The sequence below is a fragment of the Mastigoproctus giganteus genome, chromosome 3 (genome assembly GCF_048544385.1).
Source record: "Mastigoproctus giganteus isolate SK-2022 chromosome 3, ASM4854438v1, whole genome shotgun sequence".
Classification (NCBI taxonomy): Eukaryota; Metazoa; Arthropoda; class Arachnida; order Uropygi; family Thelyphonidae; genus Mastigoproctus; species Mastigoproctus giganteus.
In genome coordinates, this window is record NC_143577.1 from 137,094,467 (window position 1) to 137,111,361 (window position 16,895).

The window sequence follows — 16,895 nt, forward strand, 5'->3', positions numbered from 1 at the left end:
AGTGGGCAGGAGCGGGAATGCAATAGCACAAACTCTTTGAGTAGACCGGGGTTCAAGCCCCTGACTGCTGAATACGGTCAATCTGCCAACCTACACTGGACCAGCGTGGCAGATTATGGTCCATTTCCCTCAGCATGCATTGTTGAGGAGGCTTCCATCCTGCAGTGGGTTGATAATGGCTGCACTTTACTTTTTTTTTTTTACTTACTTTACTATGGTGAGTTCGTCGTAAAGTGATTTGATTGTACACTGAACCAATTGTAAAAGGATGGGGGGTTACATTGTATTTTTAACTATTTACGTGAAACTTCGGATAATTGGGGCAGCCACTTAATTGGGTCGAAATGCACTAGTCCCGATGTGCACTAGTACCGGCTGGAAGCAGTTCTTGTTTACTGTAAACAGAGCGGGGGCAGCACCAAGATAGTAAGTGACTAAGGATCGCCCATCTCCCCAAATAACCGGAATGGACTATATCTATTTTGTCTGTAAATTGCGTGTGTTCTCTGGTCCATTTGCCTGTTTGCTGGACGAAAAAAAAAAAAACCCGTTTCTGGGGAAAAAAACTGCTACTATGCCTGTAATCGACTAACTCAGCCATGGAGTGAAAAAAATCCCATTAAAGCTCCTTGCACCATCAACGGGATTCGAACTCGGGCATTTTCCACCTGGTATGGGGCAAGGATACCACTATCCTTCCCCATACCGGGAAAGGATAATTTCCACATTCTTTGTCTGCTACGCGCACAGACAAAGAATAGATAAAAAAATAATAATAATAAATAAATAAATCTACGGCAATGAGTAACATATTAACCCCAGAGGCTCACATCTGGTGAGTATGGACTTGGCACACCCAGGGTCCTCAGCTGAATATCATCATTTTTCTCTTTTTTGGTGATTCCTTTCTGCTGTAAGAACCCATTCTTACAACTGTAAATAATAATAAATTTTTATCTCTGGAAAAATTGTAAATATTAAAACAGATGGCTTTCAGCAAATTGCTTGTGCCCACACTGTAGTCTTTTGGTAGAGAGCGGATTAGCGTAGCAGCAGGGGGGGCGGGATGCTCGAAACAAAACCATACAATAGGAGTACCGGTTGGAAGCAGTTCTTGTTTACTGTAAACAGAGCGGGGGCAGCACCAAGATAGTAAGTGACTAAGGATCGCCCATCTCCCCAAGAAAGGGTTCGACTGCAAAGAGGGGGAAGGAAGCGAGGTCCGCATATATTTTAGAGTATGCCGCATTCAGGTAGCATCCGCCGAATAAACAGGCCGACAGGAGTGCACTTTTAAAAATTTCATAGGGGAGGCCACTGAAATTAGAGCATGATGAAAGAAGTAAATGGACCCGAACGCTGGAAGTTCTGGAAAGTTCGAGCAGCCAGATGTTCCGTCAAAAGTTTCAGAAATTTCCAGATGCCGGAAGTCCTTGATACAAAGATAATGGGAAAATGAGCGAATGGCGATGAAGATGAAGAGGATGAAATAGTAAATGATTGGTTGGAGAGAGGGAAGAAAAATGGGGGAGAGGGAAGAACAAAAAGGTGATGCAGGAGGAAAAAGTCTTCATGTTCAGGAGTTGTGAGAGTGGTTCCTGAAGAAAAAAAAAGGAAAAAGAAAAAAAGAAAATGGGTTGCAGAGAGAAGTCCAACGGAAGAATCGAATAAGGAAAGTGATGGTTAAGCTTAAGAAAAGTTAAGTAAAAAAAATATATATATATATATATATATATATATATATATACATAGTGAAGGAATGGCAAAGCAAGCCTGCCAGAGAAAACACGGAGAAGTTGCACATTTTCATATAGAAGTATAGGTGGGCGGTATCCAATAAGAAACAACGCCTGATAAGAGCACCAAAACATCAGTCAAATTACATAGAATAGTGAAATAAAGGAAGAGGAGTCTGACGAACATTCAAGTGTCATGACAGGTAACGACGCTCAGAAAGACCAAGAAAAAAAATTAAAGGGGAATTCAGCAGTTCCAGTAACTGATGGAAAGTGCATTTCAGACCAATAGCAGATTCCTAAAACTAAGCAGCCATCCACGGACAAGGCGATAAATCCCAGAGAGAGAAATGGATGATGCCCAATATAGATGCGAACGCAGCCCCAAGAGATGGAAAGCCCTAGCAGAGATCCAGTCCATCATTATAAGTAAGTGGTAGGTAATATGCATATTACTTTATAGACTAAAGGACTCTAGGGAATAGGTAACAAAGTTAAGGGGGACATTAGGACATATATGTATAATAAGAAATATGCAAGAAAAGCAGACTAATAGAATAAGGTTCTAAAAAAAAATTTTAAGTAAGTGAAAGGATACACGTGTATATATATATATATAGGTATGGTATATTGCCTTGTAAGATACAAAATCTTACAGAGTAAAAGTAATAAGAAGTTGGTTTTATTAATTAAGGAATAGGACTTCTTGTTGCTAGTGGAATAAGATAGTAATATCATCTGATCTCAATAATAAGAATTATTCAGTATGAAATATAAGTTTAATGGGTGGTAAGAAATAAAGGCAAGAGCCATTAGCCATTAACTTCCGTTATAAGCGATAAGCGGGGAATAAATGAAGAAAACTACTGTAAAGCAGCATGGATCCAAGCACAAACAGACGAATTAAGATTTATGCAGGGTCAAACTTAGAAGTGAAAGTTACTTCAAGCAGGATACAGTCAGGCGCAAACAGGAAGTGGTTTCTTGACCAGCATTTAAGTTTCCTTAAATAGATGCTGTGATCACTACTGGGAGTTTCGTGTTTTTAAAACGTTACAGGGTCAAGGCGTTAGATGAGAGTGGAGTGCTTTTAATTGGAATAATCGGCAAACATCAAAGGGCACACCGTATGGGAGCAAATCAGGTAAGAATAGTAAAAGGGGAGTATTGCAACACGTGCTACTGGGCAGGCTGAGTAAGGATCTTCTAACGAATGAAAGGAGAAGAAATCCGTAAATGAGTATAAGATTGGATGGAGTCACTGGTAACAGTCGTGGCGAACTTGGGAGTTAGATGTGGGAGGAGTAGGAACAAAAAAGTAGGAACAAAAAAGTAGGAGTTAGAAAGTAAGGGAGCCGAAATGGAGAAGCTAGAGGAAGGAAGTAAAGTAAGATAGCGAGGGAGAAATAAGGAGCCTTGGTGAGCCCAAAAGAAGCAGCCTTGTAGAGCTGGAGTAGAGCCTTGTAGAGCTGGAGCTTGACAATATTAAAATATTGTCAAGTCAAATAGTAGATATGATAATATAAAAGAAAAAATATAGAAAAACACCCCCCTCCCCACAGCCTTAAGGAAGAAATGTGCATTAATAATTTGGATGGGGTAATTAAGAAAGTACTAAGATGAAGGGTATATATATATATGTATATACACATTGACCCCGAATGTATACAATAGCTGGCCTGAAGTCATTGTCATCTGTATAATTAGGATAACCAAGATAAGTGTTAGTTTAAGGGAAGGATCCAACTATATTATGTTAAATTTGGAATAAGAGGAAGGTAAATTCTTAGCCTGATTGTATTAATGGAGATCTGTATGTAGAAACTAAGGTGATCCTATAGAGATGAAGTGTGTTGCTTAAGAGAAATTAGCATCAAGTAAAGTAAGGAAGTGTTAATACTCAAGTGATAATAAGAAGGGAGATGTATAGGAATACAGTTACCTAAATCAGATTACATACCTTGTACCTTTTGATAATCAAACTGAATTATGTACACAGATATTGACCAATTCTTTCATGTAAATAAATTGTAATAAACATTGTATATAATATATTTGTGTTTGTCTTTTGAATACATAGCCAAGAATCCGTGAAAGGAATACATTATTACAAAAAAACCCTAGAATTTGAAATCTTCTGGGAGATAAACAAGTCAGGTGCACAGTGGGGGGGGGGGTTAGAAGGGGACAGAGTAAGGGACAGTAATAGTTGAATAAAAATAATTGATGGAGTAAAGGGATATTAAAAAAAAAGAATAAAGAATTAAAACCTCTCCCCCCCCCAACAATTGGTGAAACACCAGCCAGGATCACAACCAGCTCACGCCAAAAAAAAAAAAAAAAAAAATATATATATATATATAGAAGTAATCCAGTAAAAAATTCAGCTGGAGAGCCAGAAAGTTAATTATACAGGTAAGGAGAAAGAATTGAGAAAAGAAAAGCAACATTTGAAATACTGAAAGTAATAAGACCAAAGTGTGGGATTTTAAGGTAAACATTGATCAAACAGGCAAACTTCAAGACTAGATAACTGGGGTTTAAAGGGATAATTATTAACTTATTATGATTGGTTAAGGGTAATCGAGTTGATTATCAATCAAAAGGGTAACACACTAAGAGCATATTAAACTAGTTTCGGAATTTAAATAATAAATGAAAGAGGAATTAAATAACTAATAACTAGTTAATTAAAATTAATCTCCAAAAAAATGTCTACTAGGAGAGCACATAACAGTAGAGATAGGGAAGGAGTACAGAATAATAATGGGAGAGAAGGATCTGTAGAACTATTTCTAGCATGGGATCACTTAGACTAATCAAATTTTTAAAAGCCTTTAGAGGTGAGCCATCAGAAAGCGTGGAATATTTCCTATGCAAACTGCAGCTGATAAGAGAAAAGGGCTATCAGAGCGAGCTAGAAGTAGCCATGATGGCTGGAGGGCAAAGCCCAGATAAAATATTTTGAAACAACTCAGTCCATGCAAGTGGAAACCCTTGAACAATTCGAAAAGGTATTAAAGAAACTATTCTCCCCAAAAAATACTTTTCTAGAAGGTATTAACTTATTAAGTAACTATACACAAACTAGCCGCTAAACAGGTGAGGAGTATTATAAAAGGTTCATAAATGTAAAATTAACTACCGAGGTATCAGAAAAGGAAAGTGGTGCGTTCGACAAAATCCTGATGGGGCAATTTCTATCAGGGATAAAGGATAGATACAGGGGGGAAATTTCATGTGGAAAACCTAAATCATTAACGGAAGCTTCAGATTAGCCATCGAGGAGGAAAAATTATATTTCCACGGTCGGGGGACCATTAGAAAGCATATTAACATACTAGTAACCGAAGGGGAGATAAACCCGGGCTATAGCAAAGAAAAAGGGGGGGCGAAAAAATATTAGAAGGCCTCGAGAAACAAATAGCAGGGATGGAGGCTAAATTAATAAATTGTTAGAAGAATTTAATATGGGAAAACGGGCACAAGATGGGAATAAGAAGCAGCTAGAAGAGAATGCACAAACAAGGGAACTCATTAGAGGAAGATACAATGACATAAGAGGGTGGAAAGAGGAGGCTGGAGAAGATAGGCGGGAAAGATATGAACACAAGTGTTACATATGCGGGAGAGAAGGTCATTGGGCCATAAACTGTAGGTTAAATCGAAGCAGACAGAATAGGGAAGGTGGCGACTACCGATATGAGCTAGACACGAGTCGGCAAGCACAGGCCCCAAGGGCAATTTTTAATGATGAACAAGATAGTACCGACAGTGTAAATAGAGGAGGGGGAAGGCGATGGAAACCTAGAGGGGGGAAAGACATCGACAATAGGAATGCGGCTGGTAGGAATTTAAACTAAATAGGTCTCTCAAGAGTGCCCGCAGTGACAGACCCATAACAAACGTAAGTTCAGTCAAGACGGGTGAAATTTTGTTTGAAGCTTTAACCGACAAAGATGAGATAGGCAGTCAGATTTACATAAGAGGGAAGTTAAGGGGGGATAAGAAGCAAATTTCTGGTGGATGCCAGAGCTTCCCGATCCTTTTTAATGTGGCATTATTTCTCTCAGTACTGTAAAACATCGAAAGGGGGTGGGAGTAAGACGTTGTCGGGAGTTTTCTTTGAAGGGAGTAGGTGCAGGAGAAATCTGCACAGATTACCTGGTCAAAGACGAGATTAGCTGGAGGGATGTAACAGGGGGTAGCATACACTTACTTGGTGTCTAAAAGAATAGACAGCTGTAAGCATGATGCTATTTTAGGAATATACTTACTCAAGAAGATAGGCATTAAGATAGATGTAAGGAAAGGCAGCCTTAGTTTTGACAGGGACATCCTAACTAGCCCTAAAACAAAAGAGGACTCAGAGGAGCTTGATAACGGCCACATAAAGGATTGGGAAGAGGGATGTGGAATAAATGCCATGGAAACGGTAGGAGAACCCCGATTAAAAAATTTAATAGGACAGTACACGCTGGCATTTGCCCACAAAATGACGGACTTACTATGCACTAGATTGGTGGAACATGAGGTACACATTAGCCAAGAAGTCTCCATCTATACACCGCAATACCGGATACCACGGTCACAACTGCCTGCACTTAAGGAGGAGATCAAAGAAATGGAAAGGGCTGGTATTATCGAGAAGTCTGTGTCAAAATGAAACAGCCCTCTGCTCATGGTTAAGAAGGGAGATGGAGCCTACAAAATAGTGCTGGACTTAAGAAAATTAAACGCTGTCTTGCACCCAATAGACTTTCCCTTGCCTAACATAACCGAGCTACTTTGCAGCCTGAAGGGAGCCAGGTACCTATCTAAATTGGACCTGCATTCGGGATACTTTCAAATACCATTAAGGGAAGAAGATAGAAAGTATTTTGCATTTTCAACGCCCTTCGGCAAATATAATATGACGAGGATGCCACAAGGAGCTAGGAACTCCGCTGCCTCTTTCCAGTGGCTAATGAACACCATCCTTGCAGATTTACTGAAAAAAGGGGTGCTGTGTTTTTTAGATGACATCTTTCTTAGTGTATACTCGGACGTTGGAGGAACACTTGGAGCTGTTGGATGATATTTTCCAGCGATTAGCCGAGGCTAACCTGAAATTGAAGAGCTCAAAATGTAAGTTTCTGATACCGGAGGTAGAATATCTGGGCCATGTGATATCTGAGAAGGGGATAACGCCTAATGCAAAAAATACCGAAGCCATAAGTAAAATTAAGCCTCCGGCGAGCGTGAAGTGCGCCGTTTGATAGGAATGCTAAACTACTATAAGACTTTCGTCAAGGATAGGGCTCAGTTGATGAAACCTTTAATAGAGTTAACCAAGAAAGGTAAGAAATTCAAGTGGACTGGGGAGGCAGAAAACACCTTTATCTCCCTGAAAGAAGTGATGATGAGCAAACTCCTATTGAGACACCCAGATGGGGGGGGGGAGCCTTTTCTCCTAACATGTGACGCATGAGGGGAAACGATTGCTGCGGTCTTGGAACAAGGGAACGAAATAGAGAGAGGAACCATAGGCTACTGCAGCAGGCCTCTGAACATTCACGAGAAAAACTACTCCACGATAGAACATGAGGCGTTTTTGCATTGGAACAGTTCAAGTACCTGGTTTATGGCAGGAAGACTGTAGTTTTTTCAGACCACCAACCCCTGCAGATACTAAGGAGCATTAAAGATAGAAATAGTAGGCTAATTAGGTGGAGTCTTCAGGTGCAGGAATTTGATATAGAAGTGCGTTACATCCCAGGGAGGAAAAATGCGGTTGCTGACTACTTCAGTAGAGCAAAGTATGAAACTGATGAGATGGAGACTAATAAAGAGGGTAATGATAAAGTATTAGAAGCATGTATCCACCTGGGATACAGGACTAACGATGGAGGAGGGGAAATTAAGAAGAGTGCAAGAAATGGACCCTGAATATAGTGGCATCATAAGAGACCTTAAGCAGATAATCAGAGCCAGCCAGTCCCGGGAGAGGGGAGTATGCATTAGACTATAGGGGTATTTTGGTGTGGGAGGACAGGGATAAGAAGAGGGGTGCGGCTAGAGAAAAATTAGTCCTACCAAAAATTATGTGTCCCGATATCTTAGAAGCATTCCATTCTAGCAAAATGGCTGGTCACATGGGCTACAAGAAGACGTCGCTGAGAATCAGAAAGCGGTATACATAGAAGTGAATGAATAAAGATATAAAAAGTCGCTGAGAATCAGAAAGCGGTATACATGGAAGTGAATGAACAAAGATATAACACAGTTCTGTACAACATGCCATGAATGTCAGTGAGGGCAACTCATCTTGGAAGGGCCCCTCTGCAACAACACTTAGACCCAGGGTGACCATATGAAGTGATAGCATTAGATATTGTAGGGCCTTGACCAGTAACATCTAGAGGAAACAAGTATATTCTGTCGGTAATAGACATGTTTACCAGGTATGTTTACCAACAACACTTAGACCCAGGGCGACCATATGAAGCGATAGCATTAGATATGTTTACCAGGTACTCAGAGACTTTCCCTCTAAAGGACCAATCCACACAGGCAAAAGCTGAGGCGTATCTGAAGGGAACAGTGTGCAGATATGGCTGCAGTAAGTACATGTTAACCGATAATGGGGCGAATTTCCAGTCGGAGCTAATGTTCCAGTTATGTGAGATGCTGCAGATAAAGAAGCTCAGAACAGTACCCTATAGACCTGAGTCAAATGGTCATGTGAGCGTTTTAACAGCACATTGAAGAGTGTGCTCTCCCACATTTCAGACACCTCTGCAAAGGATTGGGATGAGCAATTGCTTGACACTAGGGTCTCCTGAATAGGGAAACTTATTTTATAACCACCCAGTATATTAAGCTTAATGTCAAAGTTTGCAGATGATACAAAGGTTGGCTGGGTTGTTAATAACAGTAATGACAGTATGCTGCTGCAACAGGATCTGGAAAAGTTGGGCAGATGGGCTGAGAAGTGGCAACTGAAGTTTAAAATTGACAAATGCAAAAATACTGTATATGGGTAGCAGTAACCCCAGAGAAATGTACCAACTAGGTGGTGATACACTCAGGATAGTGGAGAATGAAAGTGACCTGGGGTTAATTGTCCAGTCAGATATGAAGTTTTCTGAGCAGTGCAGACCAGCTGCCAGAGTAGGTCATGGGGTCTTGTCAATGATATACAGGAATTTTGGATAAGGATGTGACTTAACTGTCCCCTTGACTATCCCCTTGTATAAGGGGATAGTCATGGCACACCTTAAGTACTGCATACAGGTCAGGAAGCCTTGATTTAGGAAGGACGTAGAGTTGCTAGAACGAGTACAGAGAAGGGCAACAAGACTGGTGACGGGAACAACGGGGTGCTCGTGCGAAGAAAGGCTTAAATGTTGCAAATTGCAGCTCATGGAGACTAGGTACCTGCGAGGCGATCTGATTGAGGTGTATAAGGCCTTGAATGGATTGAGCAGGCTCAATGCTGATGGGATGCTCAATGCTTCCTCTTGTTCAGATAACAAACCTGAGGGGGCATAGATTCAAACCTAGGAAAGACTGTGAAAATTTGCCTTTAGCTAGCGGGTAATTGATTGCTGGAACAAACTTACATCTGTTGTTGTGGAAGTTGATAGCTTACATAAATTCAAGGCAGAACTAGACAAACATTTGGAACAAACAGATCGATGAAATGGGAAGGGTTTTTTTTGGCTGATGCTGTACAAACTTGCTTTCTTGCATCGTATGCATAATGTTAATGAACAGCAGGTCACTGTGCAACAATTTACATAGCAATACAATATGGGTAATGTAAGATCAGTTGCAAATGAGTCTGCACAGTACCACAGTGGTATCGTCACCGTCCCCTCCACACCGGGTGAAAAAGGCCCGGGATCGAATCCGATCGATGACTCGAGGAACTTTTATCGGCTTTTTTTTTTCACTCCCTGGCTGTTAGTCGGTCTCAGGTATAGATAACAAGTTTGTCCCTCAGAAAAACTGGGGGTTTTCGTCCAGCAAAGCAGGCAAATCAACCAGAGAACACCTGAAATTCATGGGTACAATACGCATAGGTAGTTGAAAGTGTATTTCCAGGTGACCCTAATATAATAGTTTAGTAGCTCTTAGGTGACCATGTACACACTGCACTGCCATGTATTTTTTTTTTTTCCAGACAAACTGTATCTACCAAGGCAATAATGCACTGGATCATCGGGCCTCATAGTGAACAAGTGGTTCGAAGAACACATTCATCTTGATTGGCCTCCGATTTTGCCTGACCTCAGTCCAAATGAACACCTATGGGAATGTTTTGGACAGGGAAGTCAGACATATGGACACACAACTCTCGTCTATACTGGCACTATGGAAAGCCCTGCATGCAGCATGGCTAAAGACCCAGGTCATATTCAATCAGTAGAGTCAATTGCCTAGGCAAATAGCAGTTCTTATCCGGGCGACCTGTGGTCGCACGGATAACAGCTATTTGCCTAGGCTGTATTAGGTAGGTGGTCAAAATTCAGTGATCACTGTGTATATCTCCAGTTCAGTCTTATGCTGCAATGGTTCAAAAGTTTCTGCTAATCTTAGCTCAACTCATCTAAAAAGAGGTACGCTAAAGTTTCACTTGGGAAATCAGTTTAATATAGCTGCTAAACTATTAAAAAAAATCGGAAAATCATTGATCTCTCGATACCTGTCCAGTGAAAATATAAATTTCATTCGTCAAGGTGACACATGAACATATTGTAGCTCCAAAACATATCCAATAGTAAGTCTTCAGACTAGCGTGAAGAAGCGGATTTAGAACAGTAAAAAAAAAAAAAGAGGTTTAAAATATAAAATCACTAAACCAGAAATTTACTTTCTCCTAAATCTGTTTTTATCAGAATTATCTAGATATTATGAAGTCTCGCAATATAGGAACTCCCCGACTTACGTATGGGTTGTGTTCCACGGAATGCTACATAGGTCGGATTTTACGTAAGTCGGAATTTCCCCAAATAAGCATTTAGGGAAATTCCGCACTCGCAACTATGTGCGCTGAATTTGAGAGAAGAAAAAAAGGATTGTTCGACGAACATGTATATAGAATTATTTATTCACTTTTTTTATCTCATGCGCAGAAAAAATTACACAAGTGAACAAAATTACAAAAATTTCAAAATTATAAAATTACAAAAAGAGAGAGGAGACTGGCATAACGTCAGCAAGTTTTACCTTTCGAGCATCGTTGCTAGAATTAACTCTCCAGCTGATAAGCATGCCGCTGCGGAAGTTGAGGGCTGTGGAGATTTAGAAGGGGTTTTTCCAACACATCACAAATTTTCTCTGCAGCTGCAAAATCGGCACTGGAAACTTCACCACATAATTTAATGCTTTGGAAACCAGCGCGATTCTTGAATCTATTAAACCACCCACTGCTTGCCAAGAACTTGGCTTGGGGTTTGCTGTTTTTATCAGTATCTTCATAAATACTTCTTGCTTGAATGGCCATTAGATTCAGGGGACTTGCTTCTGAATCTGATTCTCCATCCATATTATTAATAGCTTTTCCATGTTCCATATCACCTGAACGCTGTTTTGTGATCACTGTTGGGGCGTACTGGCCCCGATGTGAAGTACGTTGATCCTTGAACATGTTCTTTTATAGAAACGAATGGGCCTGGTGTACTGGGGTCCATGGTTGAAAGAAAAATAGATTACTTACTTACTGGTATTATTACATTAAACTGGGTTATAATTATACGTATCTATTTTTCTTTCATGTTCTTTTATACCTGCACTGTCCCTTAAAATAGTATTCACTGTAGAAGCAGCGAGACCTAATTCCGTGCAATAGATGACAAACTTTGTCCTGCTTCGTACTTCTTAATTAATCATCTTCATTTCTAAATCAATTTGTTTCGTTTCGTTTCCTTGCACTGACAGCAATTGCACTTTCCATTGGTCGCTTTCCCTTCATCATTATAATAAGTAAATAGGAATGAAGAGAAGATTCTGAAAATGTATTTGTGTTTTTTATATGATTGAAGATTTCAATGAAGGGGAACTCATTTCACCATAATAACATAAAAACCCACAGAATTACAGTTATCGGGATTATTGCAAATGCAGTAAGATCGAGTTTTCTACCCGTTTATAATAAATTGCGCTAACAGAAAAGCCCAATAAACTGGAAAGTGCAAATTGTTTTTATAATTTATGGTAATGACCTCCAGAAATGTGTTTTAGAAAAATATCACAAAAGCGTTCAAAATTGATTCCTATAACGGAACATCATAACGATGAAAGTGTAGCACAATTTCATTATAAAAATTAACTTTTAGAGAGATAAATAGTTTAGTTATACAGCGAAAATTTCAACTTCCAAGATCTGGGAACGAATTACCAAAAAAAAAAAAAAAAAAAAAAAAATGTGTCATTGGGTTCGCATTACGATATTTTCACGGTACCTCCGCTTATTCCTACGGGATGCAAAATACGTTTCCACAATTTTTTTTAAGTTTGCACCGGCCGGCAAAAACTTACGTGAAACCTTACGTCGGATTTAAGTATTACGTAAGTCGGGGAGTTCCTGTAGTTTCCGATTGGAGTTTCTGTTCAAACTAATTTGCTAGATTTACTAGGACTTAACAGCACAGGGAAATGTTTGGAAAAAATCGCCAATTAGGACTGAATTTGGAAGCGTCTGCAATTCTGCAGAATTGATTCCTATAACGAAACATGATAATGATGAAAGGTAGAGCAATTTCTATTATAAAAATGACCTTTTAGAGAGATAAATAGTTTAGTTATACAGCGAAAATTTCAACTTCCTTATTTGCTGATGCTATCGAGGAGTGATAGGTGGGTCAGAAAACTGCTACCTTGGGGAGATGCAGACTAATAGATTAAATAGAGCCGCAAGCAGAGGTGAAACTGATTCTTGCACTTCTTCTGCAGAACATGCAGCAGCCTGGACAGCAAGGTATCAGGGATTCAAGCCCTGCTGTAGGTCATCATGGATGAAGTAAATAAATGTATACTTGTATGCACACTAACGCAAGGAGCACTGAAAAAATCTGATTTTGAAATATAGCTTGTCATCAAATGCGGTGTAGGGATGGAGGAGACATGGTGTCACTCAGACATAAGCGATGCTGAATTCGAATATGGGGTACAATATACAGTGCGAAGTTGAGTCAATTTTGTAGGCTGTAAGCATTGTGAAAACAAAATTCAGAATAGGAATGTGCTATAGACCTAATGACTGTGTTCAGTATATATACCAAACAGTTATATAGAGAAAGAGTGGGCTAGTAAATCGTAATGTCTTATAATGGAGAATTTTATCTTTCCATATGTTGACTGGAATTTATGGGTTGATCACCCACACATTTTGTAGATTTCTTGGATGACTGTTTTCAACAGCAGCATGTTATAAAGGCAACAAAAGGAAGGAATACTCTTGAAGTGGTTATCAGCAGATAGGAAATTGGGCATGGGCAAACTAAGGCAGATTTTGAGAAGTATCTGAAAAAATATATTACAAAGAACAGCAACAAAGATTTCTATGCTTATATTAACAGAAGTGGTTGAATCACATTGGGCCACTTCATCATAAAAGGATTGTTGATAACCCTGACGAACTGAAAAGGTATTTTGCATCTACATTTATTATTTTATTATTATTATTAGCCATATGGTGCAAGAAAGCCTGAGGTTTATGCCGCACAAACCAACAAAAAAATTTCTGAATTACCCTGAGAGAGAGAGAGAAGTAGAAGGAAATCACCAAGAAAGAGAAGAATCATGATGATATCCAGCTGAGGACCCTGGGTGTGCCAAGCCCATATTCACCAGATGTGAGCCCCTGGGGTTGCACGAGGAATTCTTCAGGGGAGATGGTGAGATAAATAATTTCGTGCAACCGAAATTGGAATAGAAATTTTTGGAGCTAAACAGAAAAAAGATGACTTGGGGTGGATGGAATATATTGTTATATTAATGGAGGCAGCAAAGGAAGTAGGCAAACCCTTATTCATAATTGAGAGAATCCTTGGATTGCGGAGGAGGCTTCTGTGGACGGGAGATGTGCGAATGTATCCCAATTCATGAATGCGGATCAAAAGGTGACATGAGTAATTACAGACCTGTTAATTGTCGTTAATGGGGTTTTCAGTGAAATGGCTACATAGACCATATTGCCCCTATGAAAGTGGTTCATACTGGCCTTTGGTTGCTGCAGTAGTTAGAAGGAATTTTAGAAGTAGCTAAAACGAATAAATTAAACAATCCTATCCGTTTTAGGAAGGTGAGACCTGTTAGCTTAATGTGCCTCTGTTCCAAGGGAAAATAATGGAGGAACTGATTAAAGAAATAATGTAGTACCATCTAGACAGGAATACAATTATACTGCATTCGCAGCAGTATGCTGTAATGCTATTATATATAATTTGCTTGAATTTGTTAAGTAGTGGTCTTGTCTAACCAATCTGATTGGAATACTGTGATGCAGTGACCAAGGAACTCCATGCAAAAAATAATTCTATCATTTAATTGGATTTCAGCGAGGATTTTGATACTGTTTTGTATCAAAACAGTATCAAATAACAGTTTTTTATTAAGGGCAAGTTACTGCATTTGATAAAGAAATGGCTGAGTGGAAGACTGATTATTAATTGACACTGCTCTTCTTGTACTAACATTATTAGTGGAGTCTCTCAGGGTTGTTTTCAATACAGATAAAGGTATATCAGACTCACGGGCATATATTCAGGATGTGCTAGGTGTGTGGGGCACACCCCACTGAATCACAATGTCACCAATATTATATTTTTGCATTTCTTCTGTTGAAGACCCCCCCCCCCACCTAATTGTCTGCTGGCTTTGCGTGATTCCTAAAATGAAATGCAATATACGTTTCATGAAGCGGAGAAGTTTCGCAGCATAAACATTGTATCACAAGTGCGGACACTTTTGAGCCCTCTAGACATAGAGGGCGTAGTGCGTCAAATTCTTAGCCTTCCAGTGTTTTAAACTGTCCAGGTGTCGCAGTGTGTGTGTGCGCTGAGACAGCACCCAGTAGTTAGTGGTTGTGATTGGCTATTGTATGAAGCAATCCAGTTCAACTTTGTCCCTTGTCATGAGTGATTGTTTATGTTTTGAGTTCATCTGCTTTGCATGCGTAAAGGGTCAACCGACGTGTTTATGACACCGATTTAGACAAGTTTTCAATATATATATATATATATATATATATATATATATTTTTTTTTTTTTTAAATATATTTATAACTTTTTTTGCCGATATTTACAATGAGAAAGTTTTGATGTAATGAAGGTCCCGTTTTCTGCCAGAACTTTTGCGGATTGTATGAACATAGTCGAAGAAGGTAAGCCTTGTCCTCCTCTTCCAAATTTACTGTACAAGCACAAAGATGCAAAAACTTAGTACATGAGACATTTGTTTCACAATATGATACAACAGAATGGTTGACTGGATGTGAAGTGTGGTCAAGACTTTTTTGTTGGTCTTGTTTATTATTCTCCAAAGAGAAAGGTGTTTGGAATAAGTGCGGGTATTCCGATCTTAATCATTTAGCCGCAGCAGTGCAAAAACATGAGTGCTCCCAACCACATGTTCAGTCATGTTTAAATCTTAAGATGTTTGGAAAACAAAGAATTGGCACTCTCATTGACAACCAAAGAAAAAATTTAAATTAGCCATCATAATGAACAAGTAAAGAAAAAGTGACATTTTAAGATTAATTGATGCTAAATGACGGGGTAACAAAAAGTTCGTACCCTTACCTAGAAAGGCGAAACTTCACAAGAACTTTAATCTTTTTCTATGTACTCTCTCTACTTATAGTAACACATTTCTCCCATATATGGACAGTTGTTTAATGCATACAATCTGCATTTTTGCCTGGAACCACAATTCCACTTCATTGATGACTTCCTGAGACAAATCTAAGCGGCGTCCACACAATGGTTTCATTTCTCGAAACAAGAAGTGCTAGGTCAGGAGAATAGTGTAGATGCTGCAGTAGTTCAAAGCAGTACTGGCAACGAAGTTGGTAGTGACAATGGCTTCTGCAAAGGAGTCAGCAATTTTGGAACCCATTGTGCAGAGACCTTAGGCATGTGCAGATGGGTCATATAAAATGCTGTAGGCAGACCCATAACTAATTCCCATTGCATTTGCGATGAAATGAATTGTCACACGTCTGTCACTCAGCACCAGCTGCTCAACCTTTGCAGCTGTCTGTCTGCGGATGGCCTTCCTTCTCTTAGCTCGTCAAAGATACTTGTACAACTGCACTGGAACTCCCGTTTCCACCTTTTTAGTGTCATAGGATAGACAATTCTGCCCATACACAGCTTTCATTTCGTCAATTTCCTGAGCTTTCTTATCCTGAAAATGTAGGAAGTTGATCACTGATCAATACTCCATTTTGTCAACCATAGTGTCCTTCCTCAGATTTCTACCCTTACCTAGAAATAATAGCCCTAGAAAGGTGACACTTCACAGGAACTTTAATCTTTTTCTATGTACTTTCCCCATTTCTCCCATTTATCATAGAATTTGCACTTTTTGCCTTAGACCACGAATCCACTTCATTGATGACTTCCTGGGACAAATCAAATTATAATCATGTATATATAGTTTAACTAGGTCATGGTACGAACTTTTTGAAACCCCATCGAATATTATTTGGCTAAGCAAGAGCTTCCTTTGAGAAGTCACGATGAGTCTTAAGATTCAACTAATCGCAGGAATTATATAGAATTTTTAAATGTGTTCAGTATGATCCTCTTTTAGAGTCATTGACTGTATTTCGAGGAACCACAGTAAAAAATGCATTAACGCTAAATCTGATCTGGTTAAAGATGCTATAAAGAAATTTCTTCTGCTACATTTGTGGCCATTCTTCTGATGTCATGTCAGAATCACAGGTATCAACTGTTTTCCGTTTTGTCCCTAATGGGTAAACACACGCAAGGTTCATCAGATTTACAGACAGAAGTGATAATAGAACGTCAAGTGGTCTTTTTAAATATGTTGTAAACAGAGTTGAGGAATTTAATGTTAAGGACAAGTTGGTCGGCCAAACTTATGGTGCCTGTGTCACGAGTGGACATATTGTGTTGCAGTTATCGAGGCCTATCCTTAGCAAA